This window comes from Chrysemys picta, chromosome 13 (assembly GCF_011386835.1).
Source record: "Chrysemys picta bellii isolate R12L10 chromosome 13, ASM1138683v2, whole genome shotgun sequence".
Classification (NCBI taxonomy): Eukaryota; Metazoa; Chordata; order Testudines; family Emydidae; genus Chrysemys; species Chrysemys picta.
The window spans coordinates 47,617,221-47,645,136 of NC_088803.1; the positions used below are offsets into that span (position 1 = coordinate 47,617,221).

General features: G+C 48.4%; 1 long non-coding RNA gene across 1 annotated transcript; it reads right to left on the reverse strand.

Moving 5' to 3' along the window:
• Window positions 1-23,260: 23,260 nt before the first annotated feature.
• Window positions 23,261-27,758, reverse strand: LOC135975367 (uncharacterized). Its single transcript, XR_010592334.1, has 2 exons — window positions 27,703-27,758; window positions 23,261-25,391 (listed from the first exon to the last, which is right to left on the reverse strand). It is a non-coding gene; the product is annotated as an uncharacterized LOC135975367 (long non-coding RNA).
• Between the last annotated feature and the right edge of the window lie 158 nt (window positions 27,759-27,916).

Consider the following 27,916-nt stretch of genomic DNA (forward strand, 5'->3'; position numbering starts at 1 on the left):
GATCCTGTATATTTTGCATGAACATCAGTGATGTGTTCGGTAGTCTCACCCCTGGGGATGCAATGTGATGCTGTCATGTCTGCAGCAGTGCAACCTCAGGCTGTGGTTTCAGCAGACGAGGAAAGACCAGACCTGGCTTGTAGATGTCTGAGCCCTACAAGGAAATCCCAGGTGCTGCAGAAGTGGTGTCGATGACTGAGCCAGGAGACACTCGTCCCGGCTATCTGGCACAGAACCGATGCCCCCCCATAGTGCTGGAGGGCGCGGTGTTACCCAAGGTGCAGTTCTTTTGATTAGAGGTCAAACCAAGCCACTGGCCATTTGGGGCCAACAGCACTTTTCAACTATGTCCTGGCCAAATAACAAATCAGGTAATTACCTGGGAAAGCCAGACACAGCATGGTCGGATGGCTTACCTGAGCCAGAGGCAAAACCTAGATTAAAACCCACCTGTTTCTGTCTTCCAGTCTCATGTCTTATCCAAGTCGCTAGACTTATTCCTGCCATTTCAAGCTGGTAAATTTTTCTTCACTTCCTCTCCCCATTGTGTGGTGTTGCAAAATGGCTGGTGCGTTGCAGTGCTGGACGACAGCAACCCCTGTTTATTCACTTTGGGATCCTTTGGTGTGAAAAGAGAACAGGAGTACTTGTGGCACCTTAGAGACTAACAAATGTATTAGAGCATAAGCTTTCATGGACTACAGCCCACTTCTTCGGATGCATCCGAAGAAGTGGGCTGTAGTCCACGAAAGCTTATGCTCTAATAAATTTGTTAGTCTCTAAGGTGCCACAAGTACTCCTGTTCTTTTTACGGATACAGACTAACACGGTTGCTACTCTGAAACCTCTGCTGTGAAAGGTGCTATACAAAACAAGGTTAGTGCTGTATGGACATAGTGCTTCCATTATGGTAGCTGGCAGTGCACTGGGCCCAGCACTGGAGTTGATTCTCCTCCTGGGATTTCGTCTCTGCCTACCTTAGCCTGCAGTTTCCCTAGCGCCTTTAAGAAAGGTTTATTACCTCATAGGATATCTCCCACCATGTAACCAAAAAAACCCCAACCCATTCTTAAAGCCTGAAATGACTGATCTGCCCCTGCTTGATGTGGTTACTGCATTTAATTACTGTGCATGAACGTGAAGAATAATATTTACATTGAAAACACCCAGAACGACAGTTGAGCTGTTCGTGGGAGGTTCCCCACCCCCATTATAAAAGTTAATTGAAAAGTTGGCAAGGAACAAAAGCTACTTTACTTACTTCAGAGAGGCTGGGGGGGGAATAGGTACTTTGGGGATTAGAAGATTAAAATTAAGAATTCATTGTCTAGTAATTTTACAGTAATTAAAGCCATTCACGTCCACGTATGTGGAATTAGAGGATGAAAGGAATCCGCTGTGGACTGATCCATAACCCACAACTTTAAGGATTCTGAAGATGAAAGCCATTTGGAAAATTCCTGAGTGATTTATATATAAAGTGACTGGCATCCTCTTCTTCATGCTCCGGGATTTATTTCTTCCCGAGTGAGGTGAAGGTCAGACACGCTGCTCTCCCTCTGGAAGCAGAGAGGGAATGGGTGTGTGCCCATTGGCATTCTTGCCTGGAGCTTCACACTGCAAGGCTGAGGGAAGCATAAAGGAATTTAATTAGTTCCAGCTTGCATCTATTAAACCGCTTTAGAGGGAGGGACAGGAGAGAGAGTGTAATAAAGAGGGTATGTGATCAGCTTGCTAATAAAGACACATGATCTTTTTCTTTGGACAAGACTGGACTCGATCCCAAGATCAGAACTTTGTTCCACTATAAGCCTGCCACACACAGCACCACGAGGCTTTCTAGTTAATTACAGTCTGATGTGTTTTGGGTGTTTACTATGTTTTGCATTCTTTTCCACATTCTGCAGCAAAGATCAGGTCTTTACCAAACCCTCCCTACTACATGCACTTGATTGATGCGTAAGAAGAAACATAGTTATTGTTCCCTATTTGTTCAGTGCGGTAAAGGAGCGGAGGAGACATACTCTCTCCCACAAAGGGATAACTAAGATGATGGGCAAAAATAGTATTTTGTCCTTACATACCCCTTGTCAGCCCAGGCTCTTAAAACCCTTCACAGAGGTGGGTATTATCCTCATTTAACATCTGGGGAAACTAAGGCACACAAAGGGGAAGCAACTGGCTCCCACTTACAGACTGAGTCAGTAGAAGAGCTAGGAATCAAACCCAGGTCTCCCAATTCACAGCCTACACTGGCTCACAAGACAAAGCACTGAGACCATGTGATCCAGATATATAACAGCACAGCTGTTTTTTCCTGAGTGGGTGGAACACAGGTAAGCAGAAGCTATCTGAAAGAGAAGGGGGTTGGATCTTGCTGCACTAGCAGAGAAAGGCTATTCTCAATATAAAGAGCCGTACTGAGGAGTGGAATATTTCCAGACTCCATTGGGTCAGTGGTTCATCTTGTCTACTATCCACGTCTCCACCAGTACCAGCGACTTCAGAGGAAGGGTAGAACATGCGTCTTAGGTAAAGGTACAGGAAATGGAACCTTTTTTGTACATCTGTCTGCTAACAGCCCCTCTCTCCTGGAAAAAACATCCACAGTGACATGACCTTGAAAATCTTGCCATCTTCAATAGGGCAGCATCCTGAAGGTTTGCTAAGACGAGCTTCCAGTCCAGTTCAGCTGGAGTTTTGCTTAATAGACGGTAGGTTTGGCCTTTCAAAAGCTGAACCTGTTTTATTCAGGCACCAGCAGAGAGAGGAGAGGAAAGATGATTAGTGGGTAGGCTGCTAGCCTGGCACGTGGGAGACAGAAGTCAACTCCCTGCTCTGCCACAGACTTCCTTTGCGATCCTGGGCAAGTCATTTAGCCTCCCTGGGCCCCAGATCCCATTTGTCAACTGGGGCTAATAGCACTGCACTACCTCACCGGGGTGATGTGAGCATGAATACAATAAACACGGTGAGGTGTGTGGTATCTTGGATAGAGAAGATGGGTGAACCCTACTGGGAATCCAAAACATGCCTGGGAAGCCTTTCAGCCAGAACCCTGCTCCTGGCATTGCTGGGATGCAGGCAGCTCATTGAAGAGCTTATCCCAGCAGTACCTTTCCCCAGCTGAGTGCACAGTGCAGCTTTGCAGGTGGGAAGAAATGCAGAAAGGACAGGACGGCCCAGCATGTACCTAAGGCATCAGAGAAATAATGGCCCTGGTGTGGAGAGCCATCTCCTGAAGGAAAGATCCGGCTAAAGGCCTCACCTGACAAGAAGCACCCTGGAAGCAGTAGCCCGGACACACTGACATTAAGGGGATTGTTGGGCTAGATTCTGGATGTACAGTTTACATTCCCAGAGAGAGAGCAGGGTGGTCTGTGATACAGCTCAGACTGTTAATGCTGCAATAAAACTCCACAGTCACAGCATACCACAAGCGCCTTCCTACTGACTAAAGCTCAACCTCACCCGTTCGGCTTGTTGCGCTATCGGACACGGCTGTCCTGAGCAATTTACCAGGGGTGCTGGAAAAATTACAGGCACAAAGTTAAAGTTGCAGAGGCTGTAATTTTAAGGCCTCTTCCCCGCCCCCGAGGAAAGTAAGTTTCCAACTTACTTTTCACAACGAGCCTTCAGAGTCTGATCCACGCACGGCTGCTTGTCTAGCCCAGCATAGAGGAAATAGGCTCCAGTTAAACAATTGCAACAGTGAGACCGAAATGTCCACCTCCCACTGCCTCATTCACATCAAGACAGGCATTGACTTCAAAGGCTACGTGGGATCCTTTAGTGCTAAGACTAAGCATGGACAAAGCCACTCCACAGGAGTGAAGGCACTTTTACTACTGTGGGCCAAGTTTGACCCTGACTTCAGTGGGGTAGCACCGGCAGTATGTCTGGGCAGATTTGGTCCATTGTTTTGCAGGGAGGAAAAGGGAGGACAGTTTTCGGGGAAGAGCTCCTGACTGATTTATTCTTTCCAAGTGGGACTCTCCTGCCACGCTGTACCTCTGGAAGCCCCTAGTAATTGGGACCTGGCACTCACTTCCCCCTCCGTCCTGGAGGGTGAGCACATGGCTGTCTTGTTGAGCCGTTGTACAAACTTCCTGGTAATGGGGGCTGTGGAGTGACACACCTTGTGAATTAATGCTGGCGACTCGCCAAATACCTCTGCACTGCTTGGCCTCTGACATGCCCAGGGTCCAGATGGGCGTTTAGCTCTCCCACTTTACCATCTGCTGTTGCATTAATGGTTAGACATAAACCTGCTAATACGCCATTAGGGATGGAGCGCAAGCTTTGGAATGTCACGATCTGCAGGTTTGGGGCAAAACTCAAGAGAATTTGTAAGCATTTCCCTTTTTCCTTCCTCAGCTGCTGTTATGATTGTCATATTCGAGGGAAGCCTTTGTCAAATAACATTTGTCATGTATGTCGTGGGCCAGATTTTCAAAGATCCCCAGCATCCGCAACTGGCACCAGATTTCCAAGAATGCTCAGCTCTTTTGAAGATCTAGCCTTCCATCCCAGAGTATTTCACTAACTATATAACATAGATAAGATTTGCCAAGCGTGGCAAGTGATTTGGGATGCCTCAAGTTCTGGGTGCCCAGCTTGGGACACCTTAAAAGGGCTGAGCATCCACCTTTTGAAAATCAGCCTCCTTTAAAGGAGTGTAAAGTTGGGCACCCAAAATTACTGGCTGCTTTTGAAAAATCTTGGGCTGTACAAAGAGCTGGACAGAATGGATCAGACCTCGGAGTGAAAAGAGGCTGCTTTGTATACTGCACACACTGATGGTATTCTCTGTGTGTAACAAATTAACTTTACCTGTACGCTGCCTTCCATCAGAGGATCGCGAGCATCTTACAAACCACCCCATAAGCCTTAATACTCCCTGAGAGGTAGGCAAGGCTCATTGTCCTCAGTTTACAACTGGGGAAACTGAGGCAAAGGGCAGCTGTGTCATTTACATAAGGGACTCCCTTCAAATAATTGCCAGTCCTCTGTGAACGGATCTGCTGTCTTTACAGTCAGACAATAAGCAAGGAAGGAGATGAACTGTGGAACAGTGCAGGGTACGCTGTATAAAAGGCATCCCCGCAGCGTTCCTCAGGAATGCAGAAAATCTTTACAATTCTTACCAATATTTTCCCACTGCCCTCGGTGCTCACTAATCTTTATGGAGTTTACATTCCCTATATCATATTTATGACCAGAGATCAGGCGGGGATTAGAACCAGGGCTTGTGAGCTATTCACACAAGGCCTATGCTTATCTGAGCTAACAGAGCAGCTCCCCCACTGTGACCACGTAAGTGCTGTATCCCTGGCACCCAGGCTACCATTTAGCACGCCTGCTGGAAGTCAATGCACGGCCCTGCAGTAAAACGCATTTATGTGCTGTCCTTCACGTCACAAGAAGCCTCACGCTAAGAGCACCATTAAGAGGATCATTAACCAAGAGCAGTTATGGCAGCAAACATATTTCTATAAGTTCACTTCTCTACTCCTTTCATTTTTCCTGGTACTTAACATTCTCGTTTGCTTTGGTGGCTCTGACAGAAGGTTTCTCAGACCGCAGGTTGTGACCCAAAATTAAGTTGCCAGAATGTTTCCAAGGGTTGTGTCTCGGCTCCGGTCCCACAGGGCTGGCTGGGCTCAGCTACCTGCTCCAGGTGTTGAAACCTCAGGTTTGGCCCAGCCGCCCCTCCGACATGACAAATTGGCCGGGCTCAATTTGAGTGCGTGGCCCCGTGATCCCATGTGACAGGTTGCACCCCTACTCACACAAATTTGGCCCAACCGGTCCCCCATGAGGAGGGCAGAGCCAAACCTGAGCAGCACTCCAACCCCAGAGGTCACCATGCCCGGAGCAGGGTGCAGACCCCAGCCAGCCCCCTGGGACAGAGCCACCACTGCACTGCGGGGTGAGTGTGGGGCAGACTCTGCAACCCCTCTCGAGCTTCCCACTCCCACGGGGCAGGGCAGGACCCGACTCCTCCTCCGGCTCCAGGGTCTCGGACTACCCTGGAGGCAGGACCAAAACCTCCCTCCCATCCTATTTATTGGATTGCAATAGGCCATCCCCCACCTTAGGGGCAGGTCCCAAGAACCCCCCTTTCCTGAATACCTCCCCCCTGCTTGACCCTCCCCCCTGACCTCTTGACTGGGCTGCGACAGGCCATCAACATACCCTTACGCTTACCGCTCTAACTTACACTTAAGATCGAATTGTTCCCCAATTCTTCATTACTCATCCCATCTAGTGATTGACCAACGGCACAATAATCTTACATCATTGAATCTGGTTTACCTAATCTGCCGTGCAGGTTACACTGGATGCAATATATATTTAGAGGTGGCTATGGTTCAGTGGTGGTGCCCACTGGGATCCTCCAGGATGAAATGTGCTCTCGCTCTGAGAAATATTACAGCTCCTCTCTCAAATCAGACAATCTCATTAACCACGAACAGCAAGGGTGACATCTCAAAGGAGGTAATCAGCTCATTTTGGATCCTCTGTTAGGGGAAAAAAAAAAAAAAGCTACCAAGTGAGAAAATGCCGTGTATGTGTGACAGTAAACAGAAGTAAACATTCCGGGTAATGTGCAGTGAGCAAAGCAAAGCATTTTGCTGAAGATCAGAAAGAAGAGACCCCACCACATGGTTGCCTAGAAAAAGTTGTAAATACATTTAATGTGAACAAAGCAATTGCTGCAGTGAATGTAAAGGCGTTCAGGTGACTTGCTGGAAGAGGAGGGGAATCCAGGATATAGTGAAAAAGCAGGAAGTAGGATTAAAATTAACCAGTTTATACAGTTAAACTTTCCAGAGCAGGAGATCCTGTCTGTTTGTAAAGCACCCTACAGTGCTGTGAGCAGTATATAAATTATACAGTAACCACAATAGGGGTGGGGCAGGCTGGTTCTATGGCCTTGGCCTGTTCTGAAACTGGTTTATGTTACGCCTTGACCTTGATTTTAAAGAGAATTCTCTCAGTACATTTACTGCTAACATGACATCAAAGGACTTCTGGAATCCTACCTGCTCCTGATGGACACGGTATAATGTCACACACTGACCCCTCTGTGTTTATTACATCTTGGATTGTCCCAGCTTGACTCTTCTGGAACAGGGCCATTGAAGAGTACCCTAGTGCCATGGATATGAGAGGTCCTATGGAACAGACTTTGTACATGCATGTAAGGGGGCTAAGTTACAGTGTTCTAAGAAATCAAGGGTCAGTCCTAGGACCAATCCTATTCAATTTATTCATAAATGATCTGGAGAAAGGGGTAAACAGTGAGGTGGCAAAGTTTGCAGATAAAACTTAGAGAATTTTTCACTTGACCAGAGCTCAAACTGCTCAAGATAGTTAAGACCGAAGCAGACTGTGAAAAACTTCAAAAAGATCTCACAAAACTATGTGATTGGGCAACAAAATGGCAAATTAAATTTGATGTGGATAAATGTAAAGTAATGCACATTGGGAAAAATAACCCCAATTATACATACAATATGATGGGGGCTAATTTAGCTACAACTAATCAGGAAAAAGATCTTGGAGTCATCATGGATAGTTCTATGAAGACGTCCACGCAGTGTGCAGCGGCAGTCAAAAAAGCAAACAGGATGTTAGGTATCATTAAAAAAGGGATAGAGAATAAGACAGAGAATATCTTATTGCCCTTATATAAATCCATGGTACGCCCACATCTTGAATACTGTGTACAGATGTGGTCTCCTCATCTCAAAAAAGATATACTGGCATTAGAAAAGGTTCAGAGAAGGGCAACTAAAATGATTAGGAGTTTGGAATGGGTCCCATATGAGGGGACATTAAAGAGGCTAGGACTTTTCAGCTTGGAAAAGAGGAGACTAAGAGGGGATATGATAGAGGTATATAAAATCATGAGTGATGTGGAGAAAGTGAATAAGGAAAAGTTATTTACTTGTTCCCATAACATAAGAACTAGGGGCCAGCAAATGAAATTAATGGGCAGCAGGCTTAAAACAAATAAAAGGAAGTTCTTCTTCACACAGCACACAGTCAACCTGCGGAACTCCTTGCCTGAGGAGGTTGTGAAGGCTAGGACTATAACAGGGTTTAAAAGAGAACTGGATAAATTAATGGAGGTTAAGTCCATTAATGGCTAATAGCCAGGATGGGTAAGGAATGGTGTCCCTAGCCTCCGTTTGTCAGAGGGTGGGGATGGATGGCAGGAGAGAGATCACTTGATGATTACCTGTTAGGTTCACTCCCTCTGGGACACCTGGCATTGGTCAATGTCAGTAGACAGGCTACTGGGCTGGATGGACCTTTGGTCTGACCCAGTATGGCCATTCTTATGTAAGTCAGACGCACAGTGGCCATGACGGTACAATTGATATGGCTGTATTCTCCATGTAGAGCGTCTTTCCAGTGCTTGGAGTCTGCTGGAGGCAGCTACCATTTTGTGAGGCACAATGAATGCAGCATGTTAGCGAGGAGACATGCTCTGTGCTCTCTTATGGAGGCTTTTCTTTTGTTCTTTCTTGCTGGCACCACCTAACTGCGTAAGCCATTCAAACAGTCGGGGTGGTGTATAGAAAAAACACTAATTTTTAAAACATCAGACCCAGTATCTCTGGATTTATCAGGCAGTGCTCCTTGGTTTGATGGGGATAGTGTTAAACTAAAATAAAACTGAACCCCCAATGTCTACTAGGCAAGGGCTGATTGTTAACAGTACCGTCAGCTGCTGGTGTTCTACTGTCTAAAGGCAGTGGGTTAGGATGGCTCAGCCAATCGAATGCTGAGAACAAACAGATTAGCATTCATTGCTTGTGGGGAGGGTATCTACAGTACGTATATTTCTCAACTCTTTCCTGCCATTGGTAACACAGGTCCTGCTCAACCAGTGTGGGGAGCCCCAGTGTGGACAGGCTGCCGTCTTCAGCCCCTGCTGCTTGGATATGAAAGCTGCTGCAATGGAGAAGAGAAAGGGGCGTGGACATTTCCCAGCATGCTTTCTTTTCAAAATTTGCTCCCCTCCCCCTTCCAGGTATAAGCAGCTATTACAACCCACAATGCCCTCTCCCTCTCCTCCCCCTCCCGCCCAGGCTATTGTTTCATTTGTAGCAGGAAAGCAATGGGGACAGCTGCAAGCAATTCTCCAGTGTAAAGGTTACAGGTGTGCCCTGACATTCCCCCTCCGCCCCTCCCGGCACGAGAGCTGATGTCGGCAAAAAAGGCCTCCAGGCCCTCAGGTGACAGACTGATGAATGACTTGCCCCATCAGGGCTGGCAGATCCTTTGCCCGGGAGGCAGCAATGAGAATCACATGCATTTTTGTGCTCTGAAATTACTCCCCCAACCTGGCTGCCACCGATGGCCCTGCAGCTCATGTTTTCCTAATAAACCACATTGTAAAGATGGGGGTGTCAGGAAAGGACCCCTCCCCCGCCCTCGCTTTCTGTGTCTCTCCAAGATAAGGTGCATCAGACTCACCATGGAATTTCTTATTTCACGCCCAGAGGACTGGCACGTTTCCCAGCTATTTCCTGGTGTTATGAGCTAGTCGTTCAGGGGGGAGGAAGAAAATTGTCAAGTAGGAGTGGGAGCCCCTGGAATTAGTCACCGCTGCAGTCACAGACCCAGTGCAATGCTGAGAAAATAGCTCCTCTTTTTGCCTCAAACACACCTCAGAGGACTAAGTCCTGCAAGGTTGCTGAGCATCCTCCGGTCCTCAAAAAGTCAGTGGGTGGGGACAGCACCTGGCACCTGGCAGAACTGAGCTGCAAAAGCCCAAGGCCATGTCTGTATGTACAGCACTGCATACAGACATGGTGAAGCTGCCCTGTGCCAATGGGAGAGAGTTTTCCAGTCAGCATAAAAAAAAAGCACCTCGGCAAGTGGCAGAAGGAATGTCGGCAGGAGATGCTCTCCTGCTGCCATCGCGCTGTGCACACGAGCGCTTATGCCAGCATCATTCGTGTTGCTCCGGGGGATGGTTTATTCACCCCCTTGAAAGGCATAAATGATGCCGGCATACGCTGCAGTGTAAACATTCCCATACCTCAAGCAGGGCTGAACCATCGAGTCCTCTCCCGTCTGAGTCCACTTGTAGATTGTAAACTACCCTTTGCTTAAAATGAAGGGGGCCTGATCCAGAGCGCACTGAAGTCGGGGGAGTCCTTCCAATAACTTCACAGTAGCAGGAGTATGGAGGCCCAATGATTTCAGCGTGGCTCTCGAGTTCTTTAGGCTATGCAGCCTTTTGTCTGTTTTCTCAGAAAAGAGAGCCGAACCCTCGAATGGGAGATCCTGACTAGTCTGTTGGACCTCATACGGCAGGCCCAAGACCCGGAGCCAGGAGACCCGGAGTCTTTCTCGAGACTATGCCCGTAGCCAACACGTGGGTAGCCACATCTGCTCCATCCAGTGTGGCTTGTAGTGAAGCTCACAAAATGAGCTTCCCCTCCTCCACCAGAGCCGAAAACTCGGTGCAGGCGTCCTGCGGCATCAGCGCCGCAAACTTTGCCACTGCCCCGCATGTGTTGTAGCAGTACCTGCTGACAATGGTCTGCTGATTAGAGATGCGGAGCTGCAATCCGCCAGTGGAATAGACCTTTCTCCCGTAAAGGTCGAGTTGTTTTGCCTCCTGATTCTTCCTGGAAGCCCCGGCGTTCACGTTGGTTGAGGGATGGGTATACAAATGCTCGTAGCCCCTGGACGGCACAAATTAGCACCTTTTGTTGCACTTAGCCGTAGGGGGCAATGAGGCTGGGGTCTGCCACAAAGTTTTTGTGGTGTCAGAGATGGTCTTTATAAGAGGCAAGGCAATTCCTGCAGGTCCGGAGCGGGCAAGGATGTCTACCATTGGATCTGCGTCCTCCACTACCTCCTCCGCCTGAATGCCCAGGCCCTGGGCAACCCACCGCAGCAATTGCTGTAGATCCCTGCTCTCCTCCAGGGCTGGGGTCATTGCTGTGCCCACCAGCGTGGGCCACGGTGCTGGGTAAGGGTGCCAGTCCCATGCTGATGCGGACCGTCAGCTCCTACTCCTATGGGACCGATAGGAGTCCGACTCCGAAGTGTCTGAAAAAGAGGACCACGCGGGAGCGGTATTTCTAGGCACCGACCGTTCATGCTGAGGGCTCGGGGACTGGCATGGCTGCTGAGTCTGTTCCGGTGCTGAGGAGTGACGCACCGGGGTTGGAGATCGGCAGGGCATCATGGTGGGCATTCCCCTTGAAGGTGCATGGGGAGCGACCGGTGCTGGCGACCTGTTCCATCTAGGAGAGGAGAATGGTGCCTTGAGATGGAGCAGTTCTTGGGCTGCCTTGAACGCCTCCGGTGTCAAAGGGAGGTGCAGCTTCCAGCTCGGCCTCAGCGAATGAGGAGGGTCCAAACTCAACCGCTCTTCCATGTGGGCAGGAGTCAGTGTGACCGTCACCGGTGGTGGAGCAGAAGTAGTGTGGCCCAACTTGGGTCTCACAACAGCTGGCTCCTTGGGCCTAGCAGGGGGAGAACGACCCCTCTCCATCCTCTTCTTCTTCTTTGGCACCGGTGATTGAGAACGGTGCCAGCGTGCGAGCTACGAGTGGAGCCAGGACGATGCCGTGAGTCCTTGTCCTTACTCGGTGCCAGTGCTCGTGCTGACGGTGCTGGAGTGCTCTGCACCGAGGAAGAGGAACTCAGCGCAGGGGTTGGACTGGGGGTGGAGTGCAGCCTCCATTAACAGGACCTTCAGGCTCTGATCTCTATCCTTTAATGTCCTGGGCTGAAAGGTCTTGCAGGTGACAACGATCCTTCTGATGGCTCTCTCCTAAACACTTCAAACACCAAGTGTGAGGATCACTTCTGGGCATACACTTGCCACAGGCTTCGCAGGCTTTGAAGCCTGGAGACCCCAGCATGCCCCAGCGTTGAGAGAGGAACCCCCCTCCCAAAGGAAACTTAATAGAACACTAAGGGATACTAACTACTAACTATTTAATTAACACTACAGAGCTAATGAAAACTATGTATATAGACTGCTAAATGTGCTTGCCTGGACAAGAGCACAGGGAAGTCCTAGCTAACCGTCACTGGGGGTAAGAAGGCGCTGAGGGGGTGGTGGGTTGGCAGGGCTCTATATTCAGGGGCGGCTCCAGGCACCAGCGCAGCAAGCGCGTGCCTGGGGCGGCAAGCCTGGGGGTCGGCCTGCCGGTCGCTCTGAGGGCGGCAGTCAGGCAGCCTTTGGCAGCGTTTGTGCGGGAGGTCCACCGGTCCTGCGGTTTCGGCGGAAATTCGGTGGCGAGTACGCCGAAGGCGCGGGATCGGTAGATCACCCGCAGAACCGCCGCCGAATCCGCGTGACCGGCGGACCACCTGCAGAAACGCCGCCAAAGGCTGCCTGACTGCCGCGCTTGGGGCGGCAAAAAACATAGAGCCGCCCCTGTCTATACTGAGCACCATGAAGGCACGGCTCCAGAGGGTGCCCGGACTAACCCGACGGACGCTGCTATGGGGAAATCTTCCGGCCACTGTGCACACACCTGCTTGGAATGAACTTGAACAAAGCACTCGAAGAAGAACATCATTTCCTATCTGGCTGTGACTGCAGTTGCTTCTAGTCACTGGCAGCGGATGGTGATAGAAACACCACAGAAGAGACTAAAAACCTGTCGCTACAGAACACTGCCCACTGGCTGCATCCGTAGCAGGGGCCTACAGAGCATGGAAAGGTGCAGCCTGCTTTCCCTTCTGGTAAGGGATGACGCCCTTCCCCCTCTGCCATTTGCAGATGGCTCCAGGGGATGCCTGTCCCACGTTCGGACAAAATGAGGCATGGATTTCTGCAGCTGGCACGCTAGTGCTGTTCCTGTAGCTTCATGAGAGTGCATCATATCTTGGCCCACAATGACGTAAGCGGCACTTTAGCAATATGCTAAACTGGTCAGGTTAAAGCCTATGGGGAGCACAAGCTTTAATTAACTCACCCAGTTTAGCATGCATTAAAATCTGCACTGCCCGGTCTACGCTAGACTTCTCAAGCGTGTTGGTTAGAATGCACGAGTGACACGTTCTAAAAGTCCCACCTTTAAACCCTAGGCGAACAAGACTAAGGAGTGCACAAATTGCCCCCTTGCGTGTTGTACGAGTGACATTTATTTTTTGCTTATGCACATGACAGTTTATCTTAACCACCATGCAAGACACTGGAAATATGACTCTAAAACACAGCTAGAGTAGATCACATCTCTGATGGCGTTTCTTGGGAAAGGGTTTAAATGAGTCCAAAACAGAGCAGCAACGATATCTGAATGTGCTGCCAGTTTTCAGTGAACCCCCACAATAAAAATCCCTCATGTTGTAAGGAGAATGCTAACTGGCTACAATGTTAGCTCATGACTCAAGCAGAATTTTAGAATTATTTTAAAAATAATAAAGTAAAAGCCTTTAATTTCGTGGTTGATAAAGTGGAGATAGCACTTTTAGATTAACGAGGTAAAGTTTAAAGTGCTACCGAAAAGAGAAGTTGTCCTATAGAAAACAGCATTCTGTATGCTTAGATAACAGCTGGCACCATAAGACAAATACAGGACGGAGCAGATTCCCTGGTACTCGTGGGTTTTTGTGATGGCTCCAGGAGACAGGAGAGTGTAATGAGACATCACATGGGAAGACATCACATTAGGGCACAGATGAAAATTAATTGGGGGAAAAAACCCATTGAGTCAACATCTTGAAGAACTGTATATAAATACATCATTGTGTACGTTAGTACCTCATCCTGAGCTTCATGCCTTAGGTATGTGACACGAATAGGAACGGAGAAGGGCTGAACCATGTGCCAAGTTCTATCAACTGCTGAGAAAACACAAGTTCTCCTTAATCCCTTTGAGAGCAAGCAAGCTAATAGGAGCCATTGTGGCATTTGCTCTGTCCTGCTCAGATAGATTGATGACCAAGACAAGACACTTCCTCTTCTGCAATCAAGTTTTAGACCTGAAATTATATTTTTTTTAAAACAGCTAATTTGGGTTTTGTTATATAAACTTTTCAGAGCCTGGGAGTTTTTAATTTTAAACAGAGGGCCACAGGCTTAGCTGGTATAATGGGTGTAGCTCCACTATTCCAATGGAGATAGCTGGGGAAAACTGAGGGTCTGCCCCCTTGTCTGGATTTAAACATTCCCCCGTCCGGACAAGAAAACCTTTGGTTAGGGCATGAGAACCAGAAAATTAAACTGACTGCTCTATTTTCCTTCTCCAAATGGAGTGAAGCACAATCCAAATAAAATCTCCAGAATAAATAGTGAAAAGGAAGTTAGGATTTTAGACCTTTCCATTTTAATACTTTCGATGTATTCCTAGGAATAGGCAAGGATTTTTGCAAAAAATTGTAATTTTTAACCTAATTTTATCCTTTTAACAAAATGGGAAACAATTCCATTACACACATATCCTTTGTGTTAACTAATAGGGTTGGATTATGTTAACCCAGTGGCAGTGAATAAAGAAAGCTTGCCTTGTTTACTGATTGTCAATGTGGCAAAGGATAGGTCCTATTCAAAGATCCTTACTCAGACAGTGGGAGTTTTGCCTGAGTAGGGATTATATGGTCAGGGATTAAATAAAGAATAGTTATTTTAACAGAAAGTCCTTTAGAGTCTTGGAAAAACCCTGGTTCTCTGCTTGTCCCAGATGAGTTTGGTCATTTTATAAATGTCACTGCTGTAATAAAGAATGAGACACTTTGTTGAGTGGGTTAGTTGTTATTTCAAACAGTTATAAACATGCATAAGAGGCTAAAACCCAAAGAACAACATGCCTTGCATTAGAGGCTCCTGGTTACCTCCCAGCATTGGAGACGTTCTATCCCAAGGTTTAAAAATGAGTTTCTATCCCCACAGGATCCTGGTTTAATCTTTTCAACAATGAATCTGCCCGGCTGGCAGTGGTAGCGAGGATTAGGTATTATGAGACATTTATGAATGGGGACGATTAGTCAGACAGCTACCAGAATGACTTTACATAGGATTATTAGGGCAATATCTAGGAATGGAGGAAACCAGGAAAAGCCAGACGCTATACACAGTAACATATTTAACAAAGCAAAACAACCAGCCAGCAAATAATGACCCATCATATGTGTTGAGAACAATGAAGAAATAGATAAACACCACTGTCCTGATTATGTTTTAATAGAATCATTAGCAATAATGGACCTGATTTTTCCCCTCAATGCCACTGCTTTTACACCAGTCTAAGTCCATCGGCTTCAGTGCAGTCCCTCCAGGTTTACACTCGTGTACGCAAGTGCAGAATCAGGCCCATGAAGCAATAAGGATCATTGTTGCGACTGTCACAAGCTGTTTCAGTGGTCAGAGGAATTGTACTTGAGCAATAAGCTGTGTAAGAGTCTGTACCATACGGTTGCTTTTCTGCATATGCACTTCCTACAAGCATTGCAAATGGGAGGTAGCGTCAGGGCCGGCTCCAGGCAAGAAAGCACGTGCCTGGGGCGGCATATTGTAAGGGGCGGCATTCTGGCCAATTTTGGGGCGGCCAGCCAAGCCCTGCAGGGGCACGAACTAGCGATCCCCGCCGCTCACTGTGCTGCCGGGCTCCCCGGGACGTGCCACTCCCCGCCTCCTGCACCGGCCTCCGCCTCCCGCAGCCTTTTTTTTTTGGCTTCGGCAGTCCGGCTGCCGGGTTTTTTTTTGCCTGGGGTGGCAAAAGAGCTAGAGCCGGCCCTGGGTATAGTGCATTGTGCAACAATCTCTCAAGTAAGATGTGGCCTGTACTGGAAAGAGGGTGAGAACCCCGATCTCAAATATTTGAAAACGGTGTCCCCCAGATTGGACTGATCTGGACAGGAATTCTTGGGGGTACCTTCATCCCAGATTAGCTCTATGACAGTAACTTGTATTGAAACAGAGAGAACACCCAGGGTTGTCTTTGAGAAGGCAGGACTGAAATGATCACAGATGTTGCAAACAGGATGTTCCCAGTTGCCTTTGTGCTGAGTGTGTGTCACGGCAGCATGAACACGCAGGCATGTGAATGGGAATAAAGTGGGTGGACTCCGGCAGCCTCTATCTGTCATCAGCAGAGCAAATGACCCCTACAATTAAGAGCACAGAATCTGTCTAGTTTTGGCATCACTCATTCCTAATGGCTGCTGCCACACTGAGTATACAGACGTAGGTGAAATAAAACCTGCACTCAGCGTGATATATTATTTTATCCAAACTGCTGATTTGAGAGGTATGCTGCACTGGAATGTGACAATGGAAGTATCGCCCCTGTAAATCTTCAAAAGCTTTGGCAGTTGGAATGAGACTGGGTTAGGGTTTTTTTTAAGTAATGAAAATAGCTTTAGAGGGTGAGCAATAAAGATAGCCACAGCTCAGATGGCTAAGCAGCCAAACTCTTGGGTCCTTATCTAGACCTCTTCATCCTGCAAAGCTGGGCCGGCAATCCTGCAAGAACTGCTCCGTGTAATATTGTAGCAGATCTGGGCCTGGTCCTAGGAGATCAGAGACGAACGAAAAGGGAGAGTGAAAAAAAACCCGATCTGAATAAGTTCAGGTCTAAAAATTTGGCAAAGGTTTGTTTGTTCGTTTTATACAGAGGAAGAGGAGCTCTTATTTTATCCAGTCTCAGTGGGTCTCTCCACTATGGGTCATGGAAAGAGCTGGCCTCCTCCGGATATATGCAGCCCTCATTTGCGTAGTACCCGAGCACCTCCCATTACTCACAAATCAGTCTCTTCCCTCCTCGACACCAGCTCCTTCAGACATGGGCCTTGCAAATAATAGGTGGTGGGAGATATTTCAGTCACACCGCAAAATATAATTATCCCCGCCCCCTGGCCTAGAACATTCATCCTAACAGGGTTTCCAGGAGTCTGAGCACAGGGGACTTTTAAAAATTTAAATGTGTGTCACAGGGTCCCGCATCCAAGGACAGGATGAAAGTGGGACCAAAAGAAAGCATCCCGGGAGCACCGTCTACATGTGCAAATACAGGAAAAGTATTCCCTAGTCACATGTCCTGTAGCTGTAGGCAGAGAGTCCTGCAAAGAGCCTATTCTCCACTCCCCCCCGCACCTGGTTACTCCTTTGACACAGCATTTAATCAATCATAGGTAGGAAGCAAATCAACCCCCTTTGCTGAAGCCCTGCAAGTGGACGAGATTATTCACACACCCGGTTTGCATTTACTGTGCTAGAATTAGGGCCAAACTTGCCTCTTGTTGACTTCTAATTAGAGTTGCACCAGACCCGCGTAACTGAGAGAATAACTTGGCCCTCACGTACATTATTGGCAGCTGTGTCTTGCCCCCCTTCCAGACACACGTACTAGGCCAAATTCCCTGGTGAAGGCACCCAGCAGCAGCTCTATTTACTTCAGTGACATTGAGCCTCTTATACTGTGAGCTATTAAGGAAAGCTGCAGATATCCAAAGTCCTTAGATGGCCCACACTACTGTAATATCCCATAGCCTTTAATGGATTTAAACACAAGGGAAGTGCTATTAGCTGCATTTTAGAGATGGGCTGTGGAGGTACAGCAAGAACTGAGCTGCCCAAGGCAACACAAGATGTCTGTGGCAAAGAAGAGCATTGAACCTGGGTCTCCCGCGTCACACGTGGGTACCCTAATCAATGAACCACCCTTCTTCTGTCAGCCTGCTCTAATATATGCCCATGACAGCAGAGGCACGGAGTCCAGCAGATTAAACACTATACTAGGAGCCTGGAGGCCTTTATTATTTGTTAAGCACTTACAGTGGGCTCAGTCCCAGACACTCTGAACCCAGAAAGCTTCCAGTGCAGAGGAGACAGAACCCAGAAGTGTTCTTGGGCATGTCACTGCAGCTCCCCGCACCCCAGTTTTGCTATCTGATGCTTACTCACCTTTGGGATGTGCTTGGAGATCTGCAGATGAAGGGCTCTACATAAGTGCTACGTACAATTTGATATGATTTTGTTCGGCCATCTTGTCAAATCTCTATTAGCCCACCAGCATCAAAACATCTCAATGGCTCCTCAGACCCAGGCCAGTTCTTGGCAAGACTTAAAGAAAGGATTTATCGTCTTATCGGATTTATCGGAGGAGCCGGTTCGGAACCTCGGCTTGGCTTTACAAATGGCCTCAGGCAACCCAGAGTGGGCTGAATCACCAGCATCCCAAAACCTACAATGGGGATCTAGATCAGCACAGGGGCAGAATTCCAAAACACACAACCGCACTCAAAATCAGTTAATATCATGGGAAAATACACCACCGAGCTCTGTGGGAATAGTGAGCTCATGTCCCTAGCAGGAGGCACAAAACAGATTCATCCCACTTAAAAGTATCTCAAAGGATGCCTTCATTGGTACCAAAGATACTTAATTACTGAGGCTGTGAAATGTTTAAGACAAATGTCTGACCATAACAATGCAACATATTACACGGATCCTAATCATCAATAAATAAATATACACTAACAGCCGGCTGTTCAATTAGCTACAGCACTCCTTGTGCCAAAACTGGTTTTGTATCATCTCGTTCCCTCCTGGTCTATGTAAGCACCTACAGGGCATTCCTGGTCAGCCTGGGGATGGAAGGGAGTGCTCTGCTCTGGCAATCCTAGGTGGGTGTCATGGTCTCTAGGGGAACACTGCAGCTGGGATGTCTGTGAACACAATATTCATATTATCATAGGACCCCTTCAAAAATGACATCCGAGGTGCAGGACCGCTCTCTCATTTATAGTACTGCCACCCCAAAGCGCTAAAAAAAATCACGACTCAAGTCCCCAAAAGTCATCAGATTGGCTTAAGAATCATGATTAAAAACCAAAACTCTGGAGTCTTTTTATTTACCTTTTGGTTTTTGAGCTTTAGGGTGCACTCTGGTCATGTTTTCAAGCTTTTCTCCACAATCATGAGGACTTGAAACTTTCTTTTTAAAAATGGAAGCTGAGAGTCTCATATAATCACGGGCATCCAGGAGCTGGGGCTTTAAAAAAAAAAAGACAAATCCCAAATATCGCAAGATATGTGATAAAATCACAAGCATTGGCACCACTGGCAGGCTGCCCCCTCTTCCTTTGCTCATCAGTTGAGCCTAAGCCTCCTTGTGAATTAGCTTTTGTTCACTACGGATTCACTCTAGTGGTTTCTCACACCAAAAATTAAACCCGATTTGGCCATAGGGCCTTTGGCTCCTGGCCAGGACATGCATAGTGTTTCTCCTTCATTCACTCGTCCTTTTTCTGTTTCCCTCCCCTCAGGGAGAGCCGGCTGTTCCTTTTTTCTTTTAATCCTAGATTTTACTGATTACAATCATCTTCTTTCAAGTTGTTACATTGTGGCCTTAGGGATCAGAGAAAAGTACAAATTATTTTAGATTTAAGAGCGCGGGGATGGCTGGGGTGGGGAGGGACATTTTAAGGTGCTTTTGTTCTATTGAGACATGCGAAGCAAGATTAGCCTGGCAAGGACTTGGAGGGTGGGGGACGAGGGGGAATTGATATTTGGATACAATGGGTAGGGCCCTACCAAATTCATGGTCCATTTTGGTCAATTTCGCAGTCATAGGATTAAAAAAATCGTAAATTACATTATTTCAGCTATTTAAACCTGAAATTTCAGGGTGTTGTAACTTTAGGGGTCTTGACCCCAAAAGAAGTTCTGGGCAGATCACAAGGTTACTGTAGCGGGGGTTGTGGTACTGCTACCCTTACTTCTGCACTGCTGCCTGCAGAGCTGGGCCCTCAGTCAGCAGCTGCCACTCTCCGGAGGAAGGCAGCAACGCAGAAATAAGGGTGGCCTGGTATGGTATTGCCAATCTTCCTTCTGTGCTGCTGCTGGTGGAGCGCTGCCTTCAGAGCTGGGTGCCCGGCCAACAGCCGCTGCTCTCCGGCCGCCCAGCTCTGAAGGCAGCACAGAAGCAAGGGTGGCAATACCGTAACCCCCCCTAAAATAACCTTGCGACCCCCCCCCACAACTCCTTTTGGGTCAGGACGCCCAATTTGAGAAACGCTGGTCTCCCCCGTGAAATCTGGTCTTTTGTGTGCTTTTACCCTATGCTATACAGATTTCACGGTCCATGGCACGTTTTTCATGGCTGTGAATTGGGTAGGGCCCTAACAATAGGAAAGCCCATGATTTTGGAGTCTAGGCTGAGTCCCGGGCAGGTGCCATAGTGCTATCTGAGGGGTTGATAGTGTAAGCGACCCCACAGCAGGGACAGGCTGTGCGGGCTATGGGACACCAGGCCCTACATGGCAGGTATGGGGCTGGGCATGCCATACGCTCAGAGGCTGTGCTGTGAGTGCTCCATACATTAGGCCCTTCTCCCACTAGCTCCAAGCGGGGTCCCATCAACGCTCTCAGGGTGGGATGACTGACTAACTGTTGCTGTGCTCAGGCTGCTAGAAACAAACAGTGCAACTACCCTCAGCAGGGTGGCATCAAAGATACTAACTAAGAGATAAACCCAACCCATGGGCAGGCCCAGGCAGGGGCATGGGGCTGTTCATAAATTACACAGTGCAGTAGGGGGTGGGTACGTGGGTCCTTAATTCTGCGTGTTTGTTTCAGTGTTACCAGGACAGGTGGGTCTTGAAAATCACCCTAAAGTGTGTGATGTAATTTATGGGCAACCCCTATGAAGGTGGGGCTTTTCAGGCCTAGGGCCGGGGATAAACACTCTAAGCCACCCCTTCCCCGGAGGCCATAGCATGCCGGCACGCAGCTCCACGGCTAGAGTCCAGTCCCTTTGGCCAGCACCCATCTCCTTCAGGCCAATCCACATGGTCCCCCTATTTGCAGGCCACTCCTGGCTATCACCTTGCTGCAGGAGGCTGCTTCCCAGCCCAGTTCTCAGTCTCTGCACCAGTTCCTAAACTGCCTGGCCTCCACTCCACAACCATCCCTTGGGCTGCTGGGCATCCCCCTCCAGTCCCCATCCCATCCCCCTCAGCAGCACTTCCCTTCCTGTGCTGGGGATTAGGGAGCTCTCTGCGAGCTGGCTGTTAACACCGTACCCAGTAAAGAGCCCTTCAGCTGGAAACGGTCCACACTGGATCACCAGAGCCAATCCCCCCACAGCCCCATCTTGGCCTCAAACCAGAACTAGGTGTCTGAATACCGCCCAGCGCTGGGGAATTTTGGATTCAGATTGAAATCCACCCCTGAACTCCACAGCGTGGGCCTTTGTCTATACAAGGAGCTCCTGGCACCCTGAGCTCTGCTGAGATGAAAGACATTTCTGGTGACTAAAGGGACAGGTGTTAATGCTTACCCATTTCAGGGGTTGATGGAGAAGAGGTTACGGTACCCAGACCTACCATCACAGGACTGGCTTCTCAAATCATTTAGGGCATATCCACATGACAATAAACAACCTGTGGCTGGCCCGTGTCAGCTGACTCAAGCTGTGGGGCTATAACATTGCAGTGTAGATGGTCAGGCTTGGGCTGGGCCCCAGGCTCTGGGACCCTCCCCACTTCCAGGGTCTCAGAGCCCAGGTTCCAGCCTGACCCCAACCGTCTACACTGTAATTTTATAGCCCCACAGCCTGAATCAGTTAACACAGGCCAGCCGCTGGTGTTTGATTGCGGCGTAGACACGCCCTTTATGTCCCCCAGCTGAAAACGATTCAGCTCTTCGGCCCTGGTCTGACTCTTGTGCAGCTTTTGGTTGGTATTTGCTCTTGATCCTGTTACGCCGGGTTTACATGGCGGGGAGGGAATCCGTGCTGCCATGCGGGCAGCTGGCAATGGGGGAATGTCAGAATGTTTGGTACAGCTTGGAAGACCACACCAAGGTTTAAAGTCTCCCTTCCCATCTTCCTCTCATCCTTTCACCTCCATTTCTATTTGCTCAGTCACCAAAAGCCACCCACTGCACCTTCAAATTCTCTCTTGATCTCTAAGAGACCCCAGCGCCCCTCGTTCCCAATCTGCCAGCTCTGAGGGACAGCTAGGGAGGGGGTCAGCACAGCTGAGTAGCCAACTAGCAAGAGATCGGGGGTCAGAGAAAAACCCATTCCCAAGGATGTGTATTTACACTATTCGTGTTCTCTAGTGATTCACATCCGGAAGAGTCTCATAGATCCAAGACACAGACCATATTCCCACTCTCCAAACAAATGAAAATACACATCGTAGCCAGAACGCTCCCCATAAATCAGCGACCTTCCTCCTCAAGCTCCTAGGAGCCTCTCAGGCGAGGCCCTGCGTTCTGCTTGTTACCAAGTCCAGTCACGGCTTCTTTACATTGTACCTACGTTGATGTCTACTAAGGCCCCTGCCCAACGTAAATGAGTCACCCCAAAACCTCAGCCCTTTTCCTTGAAAAGCTGGCAAGGGAGGAACTCCTTCCTACCTACCCACCCACCCTTCAGGAGTTCTGCTCCCGGAGAACCAACAGATCCACTGCCCCAGGATGCCTCATGGACCCTGTTGGTTTCTGGGAGCTGGCCAGTAACCTGTAAACACCCTAGTATATTTTACAGGAGGTCTGACCCCCTATCGAACACCCCCTTCTCAGTCTCACCTCCAGCAAGCAGCGGGAATCTCACGGCTGGTGCTAGCTCCAACAGACTCTGATTTGACATTTTCAAATTGCACGACTTCAGGTCCCCGGCTGGGCGGCAGGCCCCAGAACACATTGCTCTCCCCTAACCTAGCGAAAGGCCTGGAACTTGTGGCATTTGGTAACAGCCCAGCATAAATAGCCCCGCCTGTGAAGACTCCAAGATAAATCTCAGCAGAGAAGAGAAGACAGATTTGCAGGGGTGGATGGGAGGCAGATAGAGGAACAGAGTTACTTTTGCAAACCTAAAGGCATGGGTTCAGTGTTATTTGGGCTGGAGCATGTCACATTTCTCCCCCGATCGCCTCCGTGAACTGTGAAATCTGGTCTTTTGTGTGCTATTCCTAATCAGAGGGAACACTTCCTGACCCCAGTACATTTCCTGGTCCCATGGAGGCTGTGGAATGGTCTTCTCTCCACCACCGCTGCTGTGGCACATGTACTGGGTGATTTATCACAGCAGAATATGCCTGGGGAAGGATCCCCTGTGACTAGGGTTTATTAGGGCCAATTAAACAAAACCAACTTTTCCAACAAAGGAGAGGAGATTAAAAAGTGGTGTGATGACTCCGAATGACTCCTTTTCCTTCCTGTCTGTGCCTGCCAGTCCCTCAGGAGCTCTCTGCATTATTAACAGAGACGCCCAATTAGAGCCGCTTGGAAAAAACCAAACCAAAACAATAATCATTTTACAAAAGTTGTCTCTCTGTTTTGCAGTGACCTTTCACTGCACTGGACATTTTCGGACTAGCTCGGCTGTTAAGCCTTAAAGCTAACCTCCATAGGAAGTTGTCCTGAATGGGAGTTCTTACCCAAGGGATTCCAACGCTTCGTTCAGAGTAGCGGATTCGGCTTCTGCATTGGTTTAGTTCATGCATTAAGTCTGAGATTTGTTCTTTGAAATTTACCACTGCTGGAGAGCTCAGATTAACAAAAACGATGGCCCCGATGTTCAAAGTTTCATACGCATTCACTATGATTGCGTGCGCATTTACAACTTACAGGTGGAAGTGCACGTCTATTGGTGCTTGCATAATTGCTTGCACACTGTTCTGAAAGTCTGGGCCACAGAGTATAAATATTCTACCCGTGTAGGAAACATCTAAAGCTTTCATAAGACAGGTTTCAGAGGACGCTGCTACAGAGATCACTTTAGTTAGCCAGTCTGTAAAGCTGGTTCGCATCCTTCTCCCTCTGTACTCCATGGCTGGGCAACCCAGCGTGCATCCTCCGCATCAGTGGCAGCCAGCCTTGGGCAAGACGGCTGGCATTTTCACTGCACTCGGGACCAGGAGATAATTGGAAGAAATTTAGGGACTGTTCTCTCCTCCCTCCCAAGCCTCCAAATCACTGGTTCCCAGAGGAGATGGATTGTGATGTGACAGTCAAACCATGTTCAAAATTGCCTTCTTGATGGGGTTCTAAAAGTCTCCGTGAACTCATTCCATCTGTCCTTATATTCCCCTACATCCCAGTCTGCTCTCCCAACTACCTTCCTCTCCATCCCCTCCCAGGGACTCCCCACGATAGGCAGGTTCTCTTTCAGCCGGCGACAATTCCTCTCTCCGATCCCAGCGTACCCTTCCTTGGAAATTTAGCCTACAGCAGTTCCCAACACCACTGATCATCCCCTTTCCCCCATTACTGCCATCTCCCACTCCACTCCAGAAACCAGTCTGCAAGAATGTTTCCATCTTTGCTGCTTTTCTACTTCTACAAAGGTGGAGCATCATCCCTCAGGTCACAGACAGAGAAACCGAGGCACACGTTGATTAATTGACTTGCCAAGGACATGCAGCAAGTCAGCAGCACAAGTGGGACTAGGCCTCCAGCCTCCACCCATCTACTGGACCACATCTCTTCAAATCTCACCGCTCTTGTGTACTATTATTGTCCTGCCCCTTTCTGGCTACAAAAAGAGGGCTATATCCAGCCCATAGAGCGTCCCCTCTTCTTCTCTTTCCACAGTGTGTTTTGATACCGTGGAGGAAGCTCAGCAGATCACAGCGCACTTTGGATTACACGACTCCAGGACCGTGTGAAAGGAAGATCGCACACTCAGCGTTTACGGACGCAGTTCAGTGCAGGCTGGTGAGGAGGGTTGTTATCTGACCCACCACTCACCCCGATCTCAGCACTGAGAGCATTTCTCTCCGTTGCTTCCTTTCAAAGAGCCAGGACGTTTTACAACATTAAACCCCCCCCCCCCCAAGGTCAATAATTCTTTCCCCTTCATCACAGTTCCCATCAACCCCTCCCTACCCCGAAACCCAGTTGGCCGGTGCTGCAGCATTCCTGTTAGCATAGAACCGGGCTGTAAAATTGGGTCGCTGTTTACAGCCCTTCTCCAAATCGGTCTTAAAAAGTGCAAGCGCAGAGCAGGCACAACTAGTGCAAACTGGCTCCCCCAGCCAGGAAGCCAGGGACCCAGTCTGATACACTTCTGAAAGTTGGGAATGGGTGTCACTTAGGGTCGTCATGGCTGTCACGGGACTAATGCCCCCTGGTAGCCCGGTGCCAACGGAGCAGTCTCCCTTGACATCACATTGGAAGATTAGATATGAGCCTCTCTGTGGGGTGAGGCCAGGGTCTCGTTGTATGGGCTCCTCCGGAATGTCATGTCCTACGGAGTTAATCCCAGCATCCTGTTCTGTGCAATTATCCCAGCAGCCTGTGACATGGTGTTTTCCCAATGCCGTATTTTATGGGGTCATTCCATCAACTGGCCCTTGTTCTACGGGGTCATCCGAAAGTCAGGATTTAGAGGGTCTCATCCTGTCATCCTGCTCCAGTTGTTGGGCTGGGAACGGCAGTATCTCTAATGGACAAGAGAGGAGACAAAACTCAGCTTCAGTAAATACAAAGCAGGTTCTTCCTTGTGGCTGCGGGACAATGGCACATGTTGTGATTGTCCCTGCCTCTCTAGCTTGCAACCTGACACACTATCTGTTGCTTAGTGTCCCCACGCAGGCATTCCTATGTCCTGGCCTAGACACCATGCTGCTGGAACAGACGGCTGACCACAATACAAGAACCACGCAGATTCATTTCCCTTTCACCTGGCTGAGAGAAGCTGGCTACTGTTTGCCCTCTTTCCAAACAGTGGAAACACCAGGGAGGGAGAGGAATTGTTTAGGGGATTAACACAAGGGTAACAGTCATGGGATGAAAACTTTAAGCAGAAGATTTTGCTTGAATATCAGGGAAAGCTTCATAACAAGGTAATCTGTGTGTGCAGAATTAGCCTCCCAAAGGAAACGACTTTGCTTTGGCCATGTAAACGTATACTGGACAATGCACAAGAAGAGAGATGGTGGGGTGTGGGGAGCAGAACAATTCTGCAGTGCCAAGGGAAGAGGGTGGGGGAAGGTGGACTAGGTCCTTTAATTAGCCTTTCCCATCCCTCACTGTTTTTTTGACAGAAAATAGGGTTCTTGATTAACATTTGTTCATGAAATGTAAGATTTTAGCTAAACCAGAAATATTTCCTTTTGTGTATGCCCGTGTGGTGCCTTATGGGAGTTGTAGTTCAGTTGCCTCAAATCTCCATTCTCTGCTATGGGCTGGGCTCCACAGCTGAACTTCATCTCCCATGGTGCACATAGGATGTGGGACTCAGATGATGCACTGCTTCCCCTCAGAGAGGGAGATCATGATGCATCATGGGAGATGTAGTCTGACCCTATAGAGAATGGGAGCATGAGGCACCTGCTCTGCAGCTCCCACCAGGCACCACAGCAGTGGTTTCCAGCTGATGTATGATGATCTTTGATTTTTCAGTTAAAAAAAAAAATCAAAATTTTTCTTGGGGAAACAACCACCATTTTTCTGGCCAGCTCACTTATCTGATTCATGTTGTTTTATTCATTAAATCGATTCTTTCCTCCTCCAAGCGCTGCCAAGCAGTAGCTAGGGAGTCTGTTTGTCAGTACAACATGTTTCACCACTGTTTACAAAGGCAGCAGCAAAGCTTGGAGTCAGCACCCGGCCAAACGATGCAGGAAATGGTGTCTTCTGCAAACCTGAGTTGTCGGGAATGGAATGGAAGCCGTTGATCCAAGCAAGCAGCTGTGGTTCCCTGAAGGACTCCGAAGCTACATCTGATGCAGAAATGGATGCTGCGTGACACTGTTTAAATCCGGTGGGATTTATGAGGGTCTCCAATAAAGATTTTATCTCCAGTTCGAATCAGTTACCACCCCCTTTGCTGGAATTTCACTTGGGTTGGTCTGGCTGTTCCCAGCTTTGTTTGCTTCTGGATGGTTTATGGGGTGGCTTTGGTACAGTGTTTTGTAAACATGTGGAGATGGGAATCTTTAGGGTCTAATGTTATCTTGTTAATTTATGTTTAAAACTCCACTGAATTGAGAAGGGCTGGTAACTCCCTAGCAGGGGCTACGGCTAGGAAGGAACAAGCAAAGAATAAGACATAAGCCTTCTCCCCCACTGCCGTCACTAGCAAGGATGCCATTCTAGCAGTGGTAGCAATGGTGGTAGCACCAGTGTAGGCAATCATTCCAGGTAGCCACCACTGTGTGCTCTAGCTACTTAAAGTTACATCATATCAAGTCCTTTCCTTTGGGCTTGGTTAGTTGTCAGTCACAGATTTCCAACATGGGTTCCAGCTATTTTAATATCAACTAAGGGTATGTCCATGCTACCCACCGCATCGGCGGGCAGCGATCGATCCAGCGGGGGTCGATTTATCGCGTCTAGTCTAGACGCGATAAATCGACCCCCGAGCGCTCTCCCGTCGACTCCCGTACTCCACCGCCGTGAGAGGCGCAGGCAAAGTCGACGGGGGAGCGGCAGCAGTCGACTCACCGCGGTGAAGACACCATAGTAAGTCGATCTAAGTACATCGACTTCAGCTACGTTATTCACGTAGCTGCATAACTTAGATCGAACACCCCCACACCCCAGTGTAGACCAGGCCGAAGAAAGAAAGGCATTGAAAATAGAGCAAGCGCATATTCCCCATTAGTTCAATTAATTCCACATAGGATTTTCAAAATATCAGAGGCACTTCCTCCAGCTGTGTGAATTGTATATTGACCATAGAAACCCCTGTCACTTCCAGTGGGTTGTTCCTTCCAGCACAATTAGTTCTGATATGACCATATACACACCATTCGTTTCTCTTTCATTGCCTATCCCGTCTCAGCAAGCAAAAACATCTCTGCAAGAAGGGAAAAAACGACAGATTATTTTACGCATGTGTCCAGCAGTTCAAAAATAGTGTCATCGCCAGTAACATCCTGATGGGCATATAATGAATTATTTACGGTTCAGTCAATACAAAGGCGCAGAATATAAATGGCTAAATAAGTGACTCAGGACCCT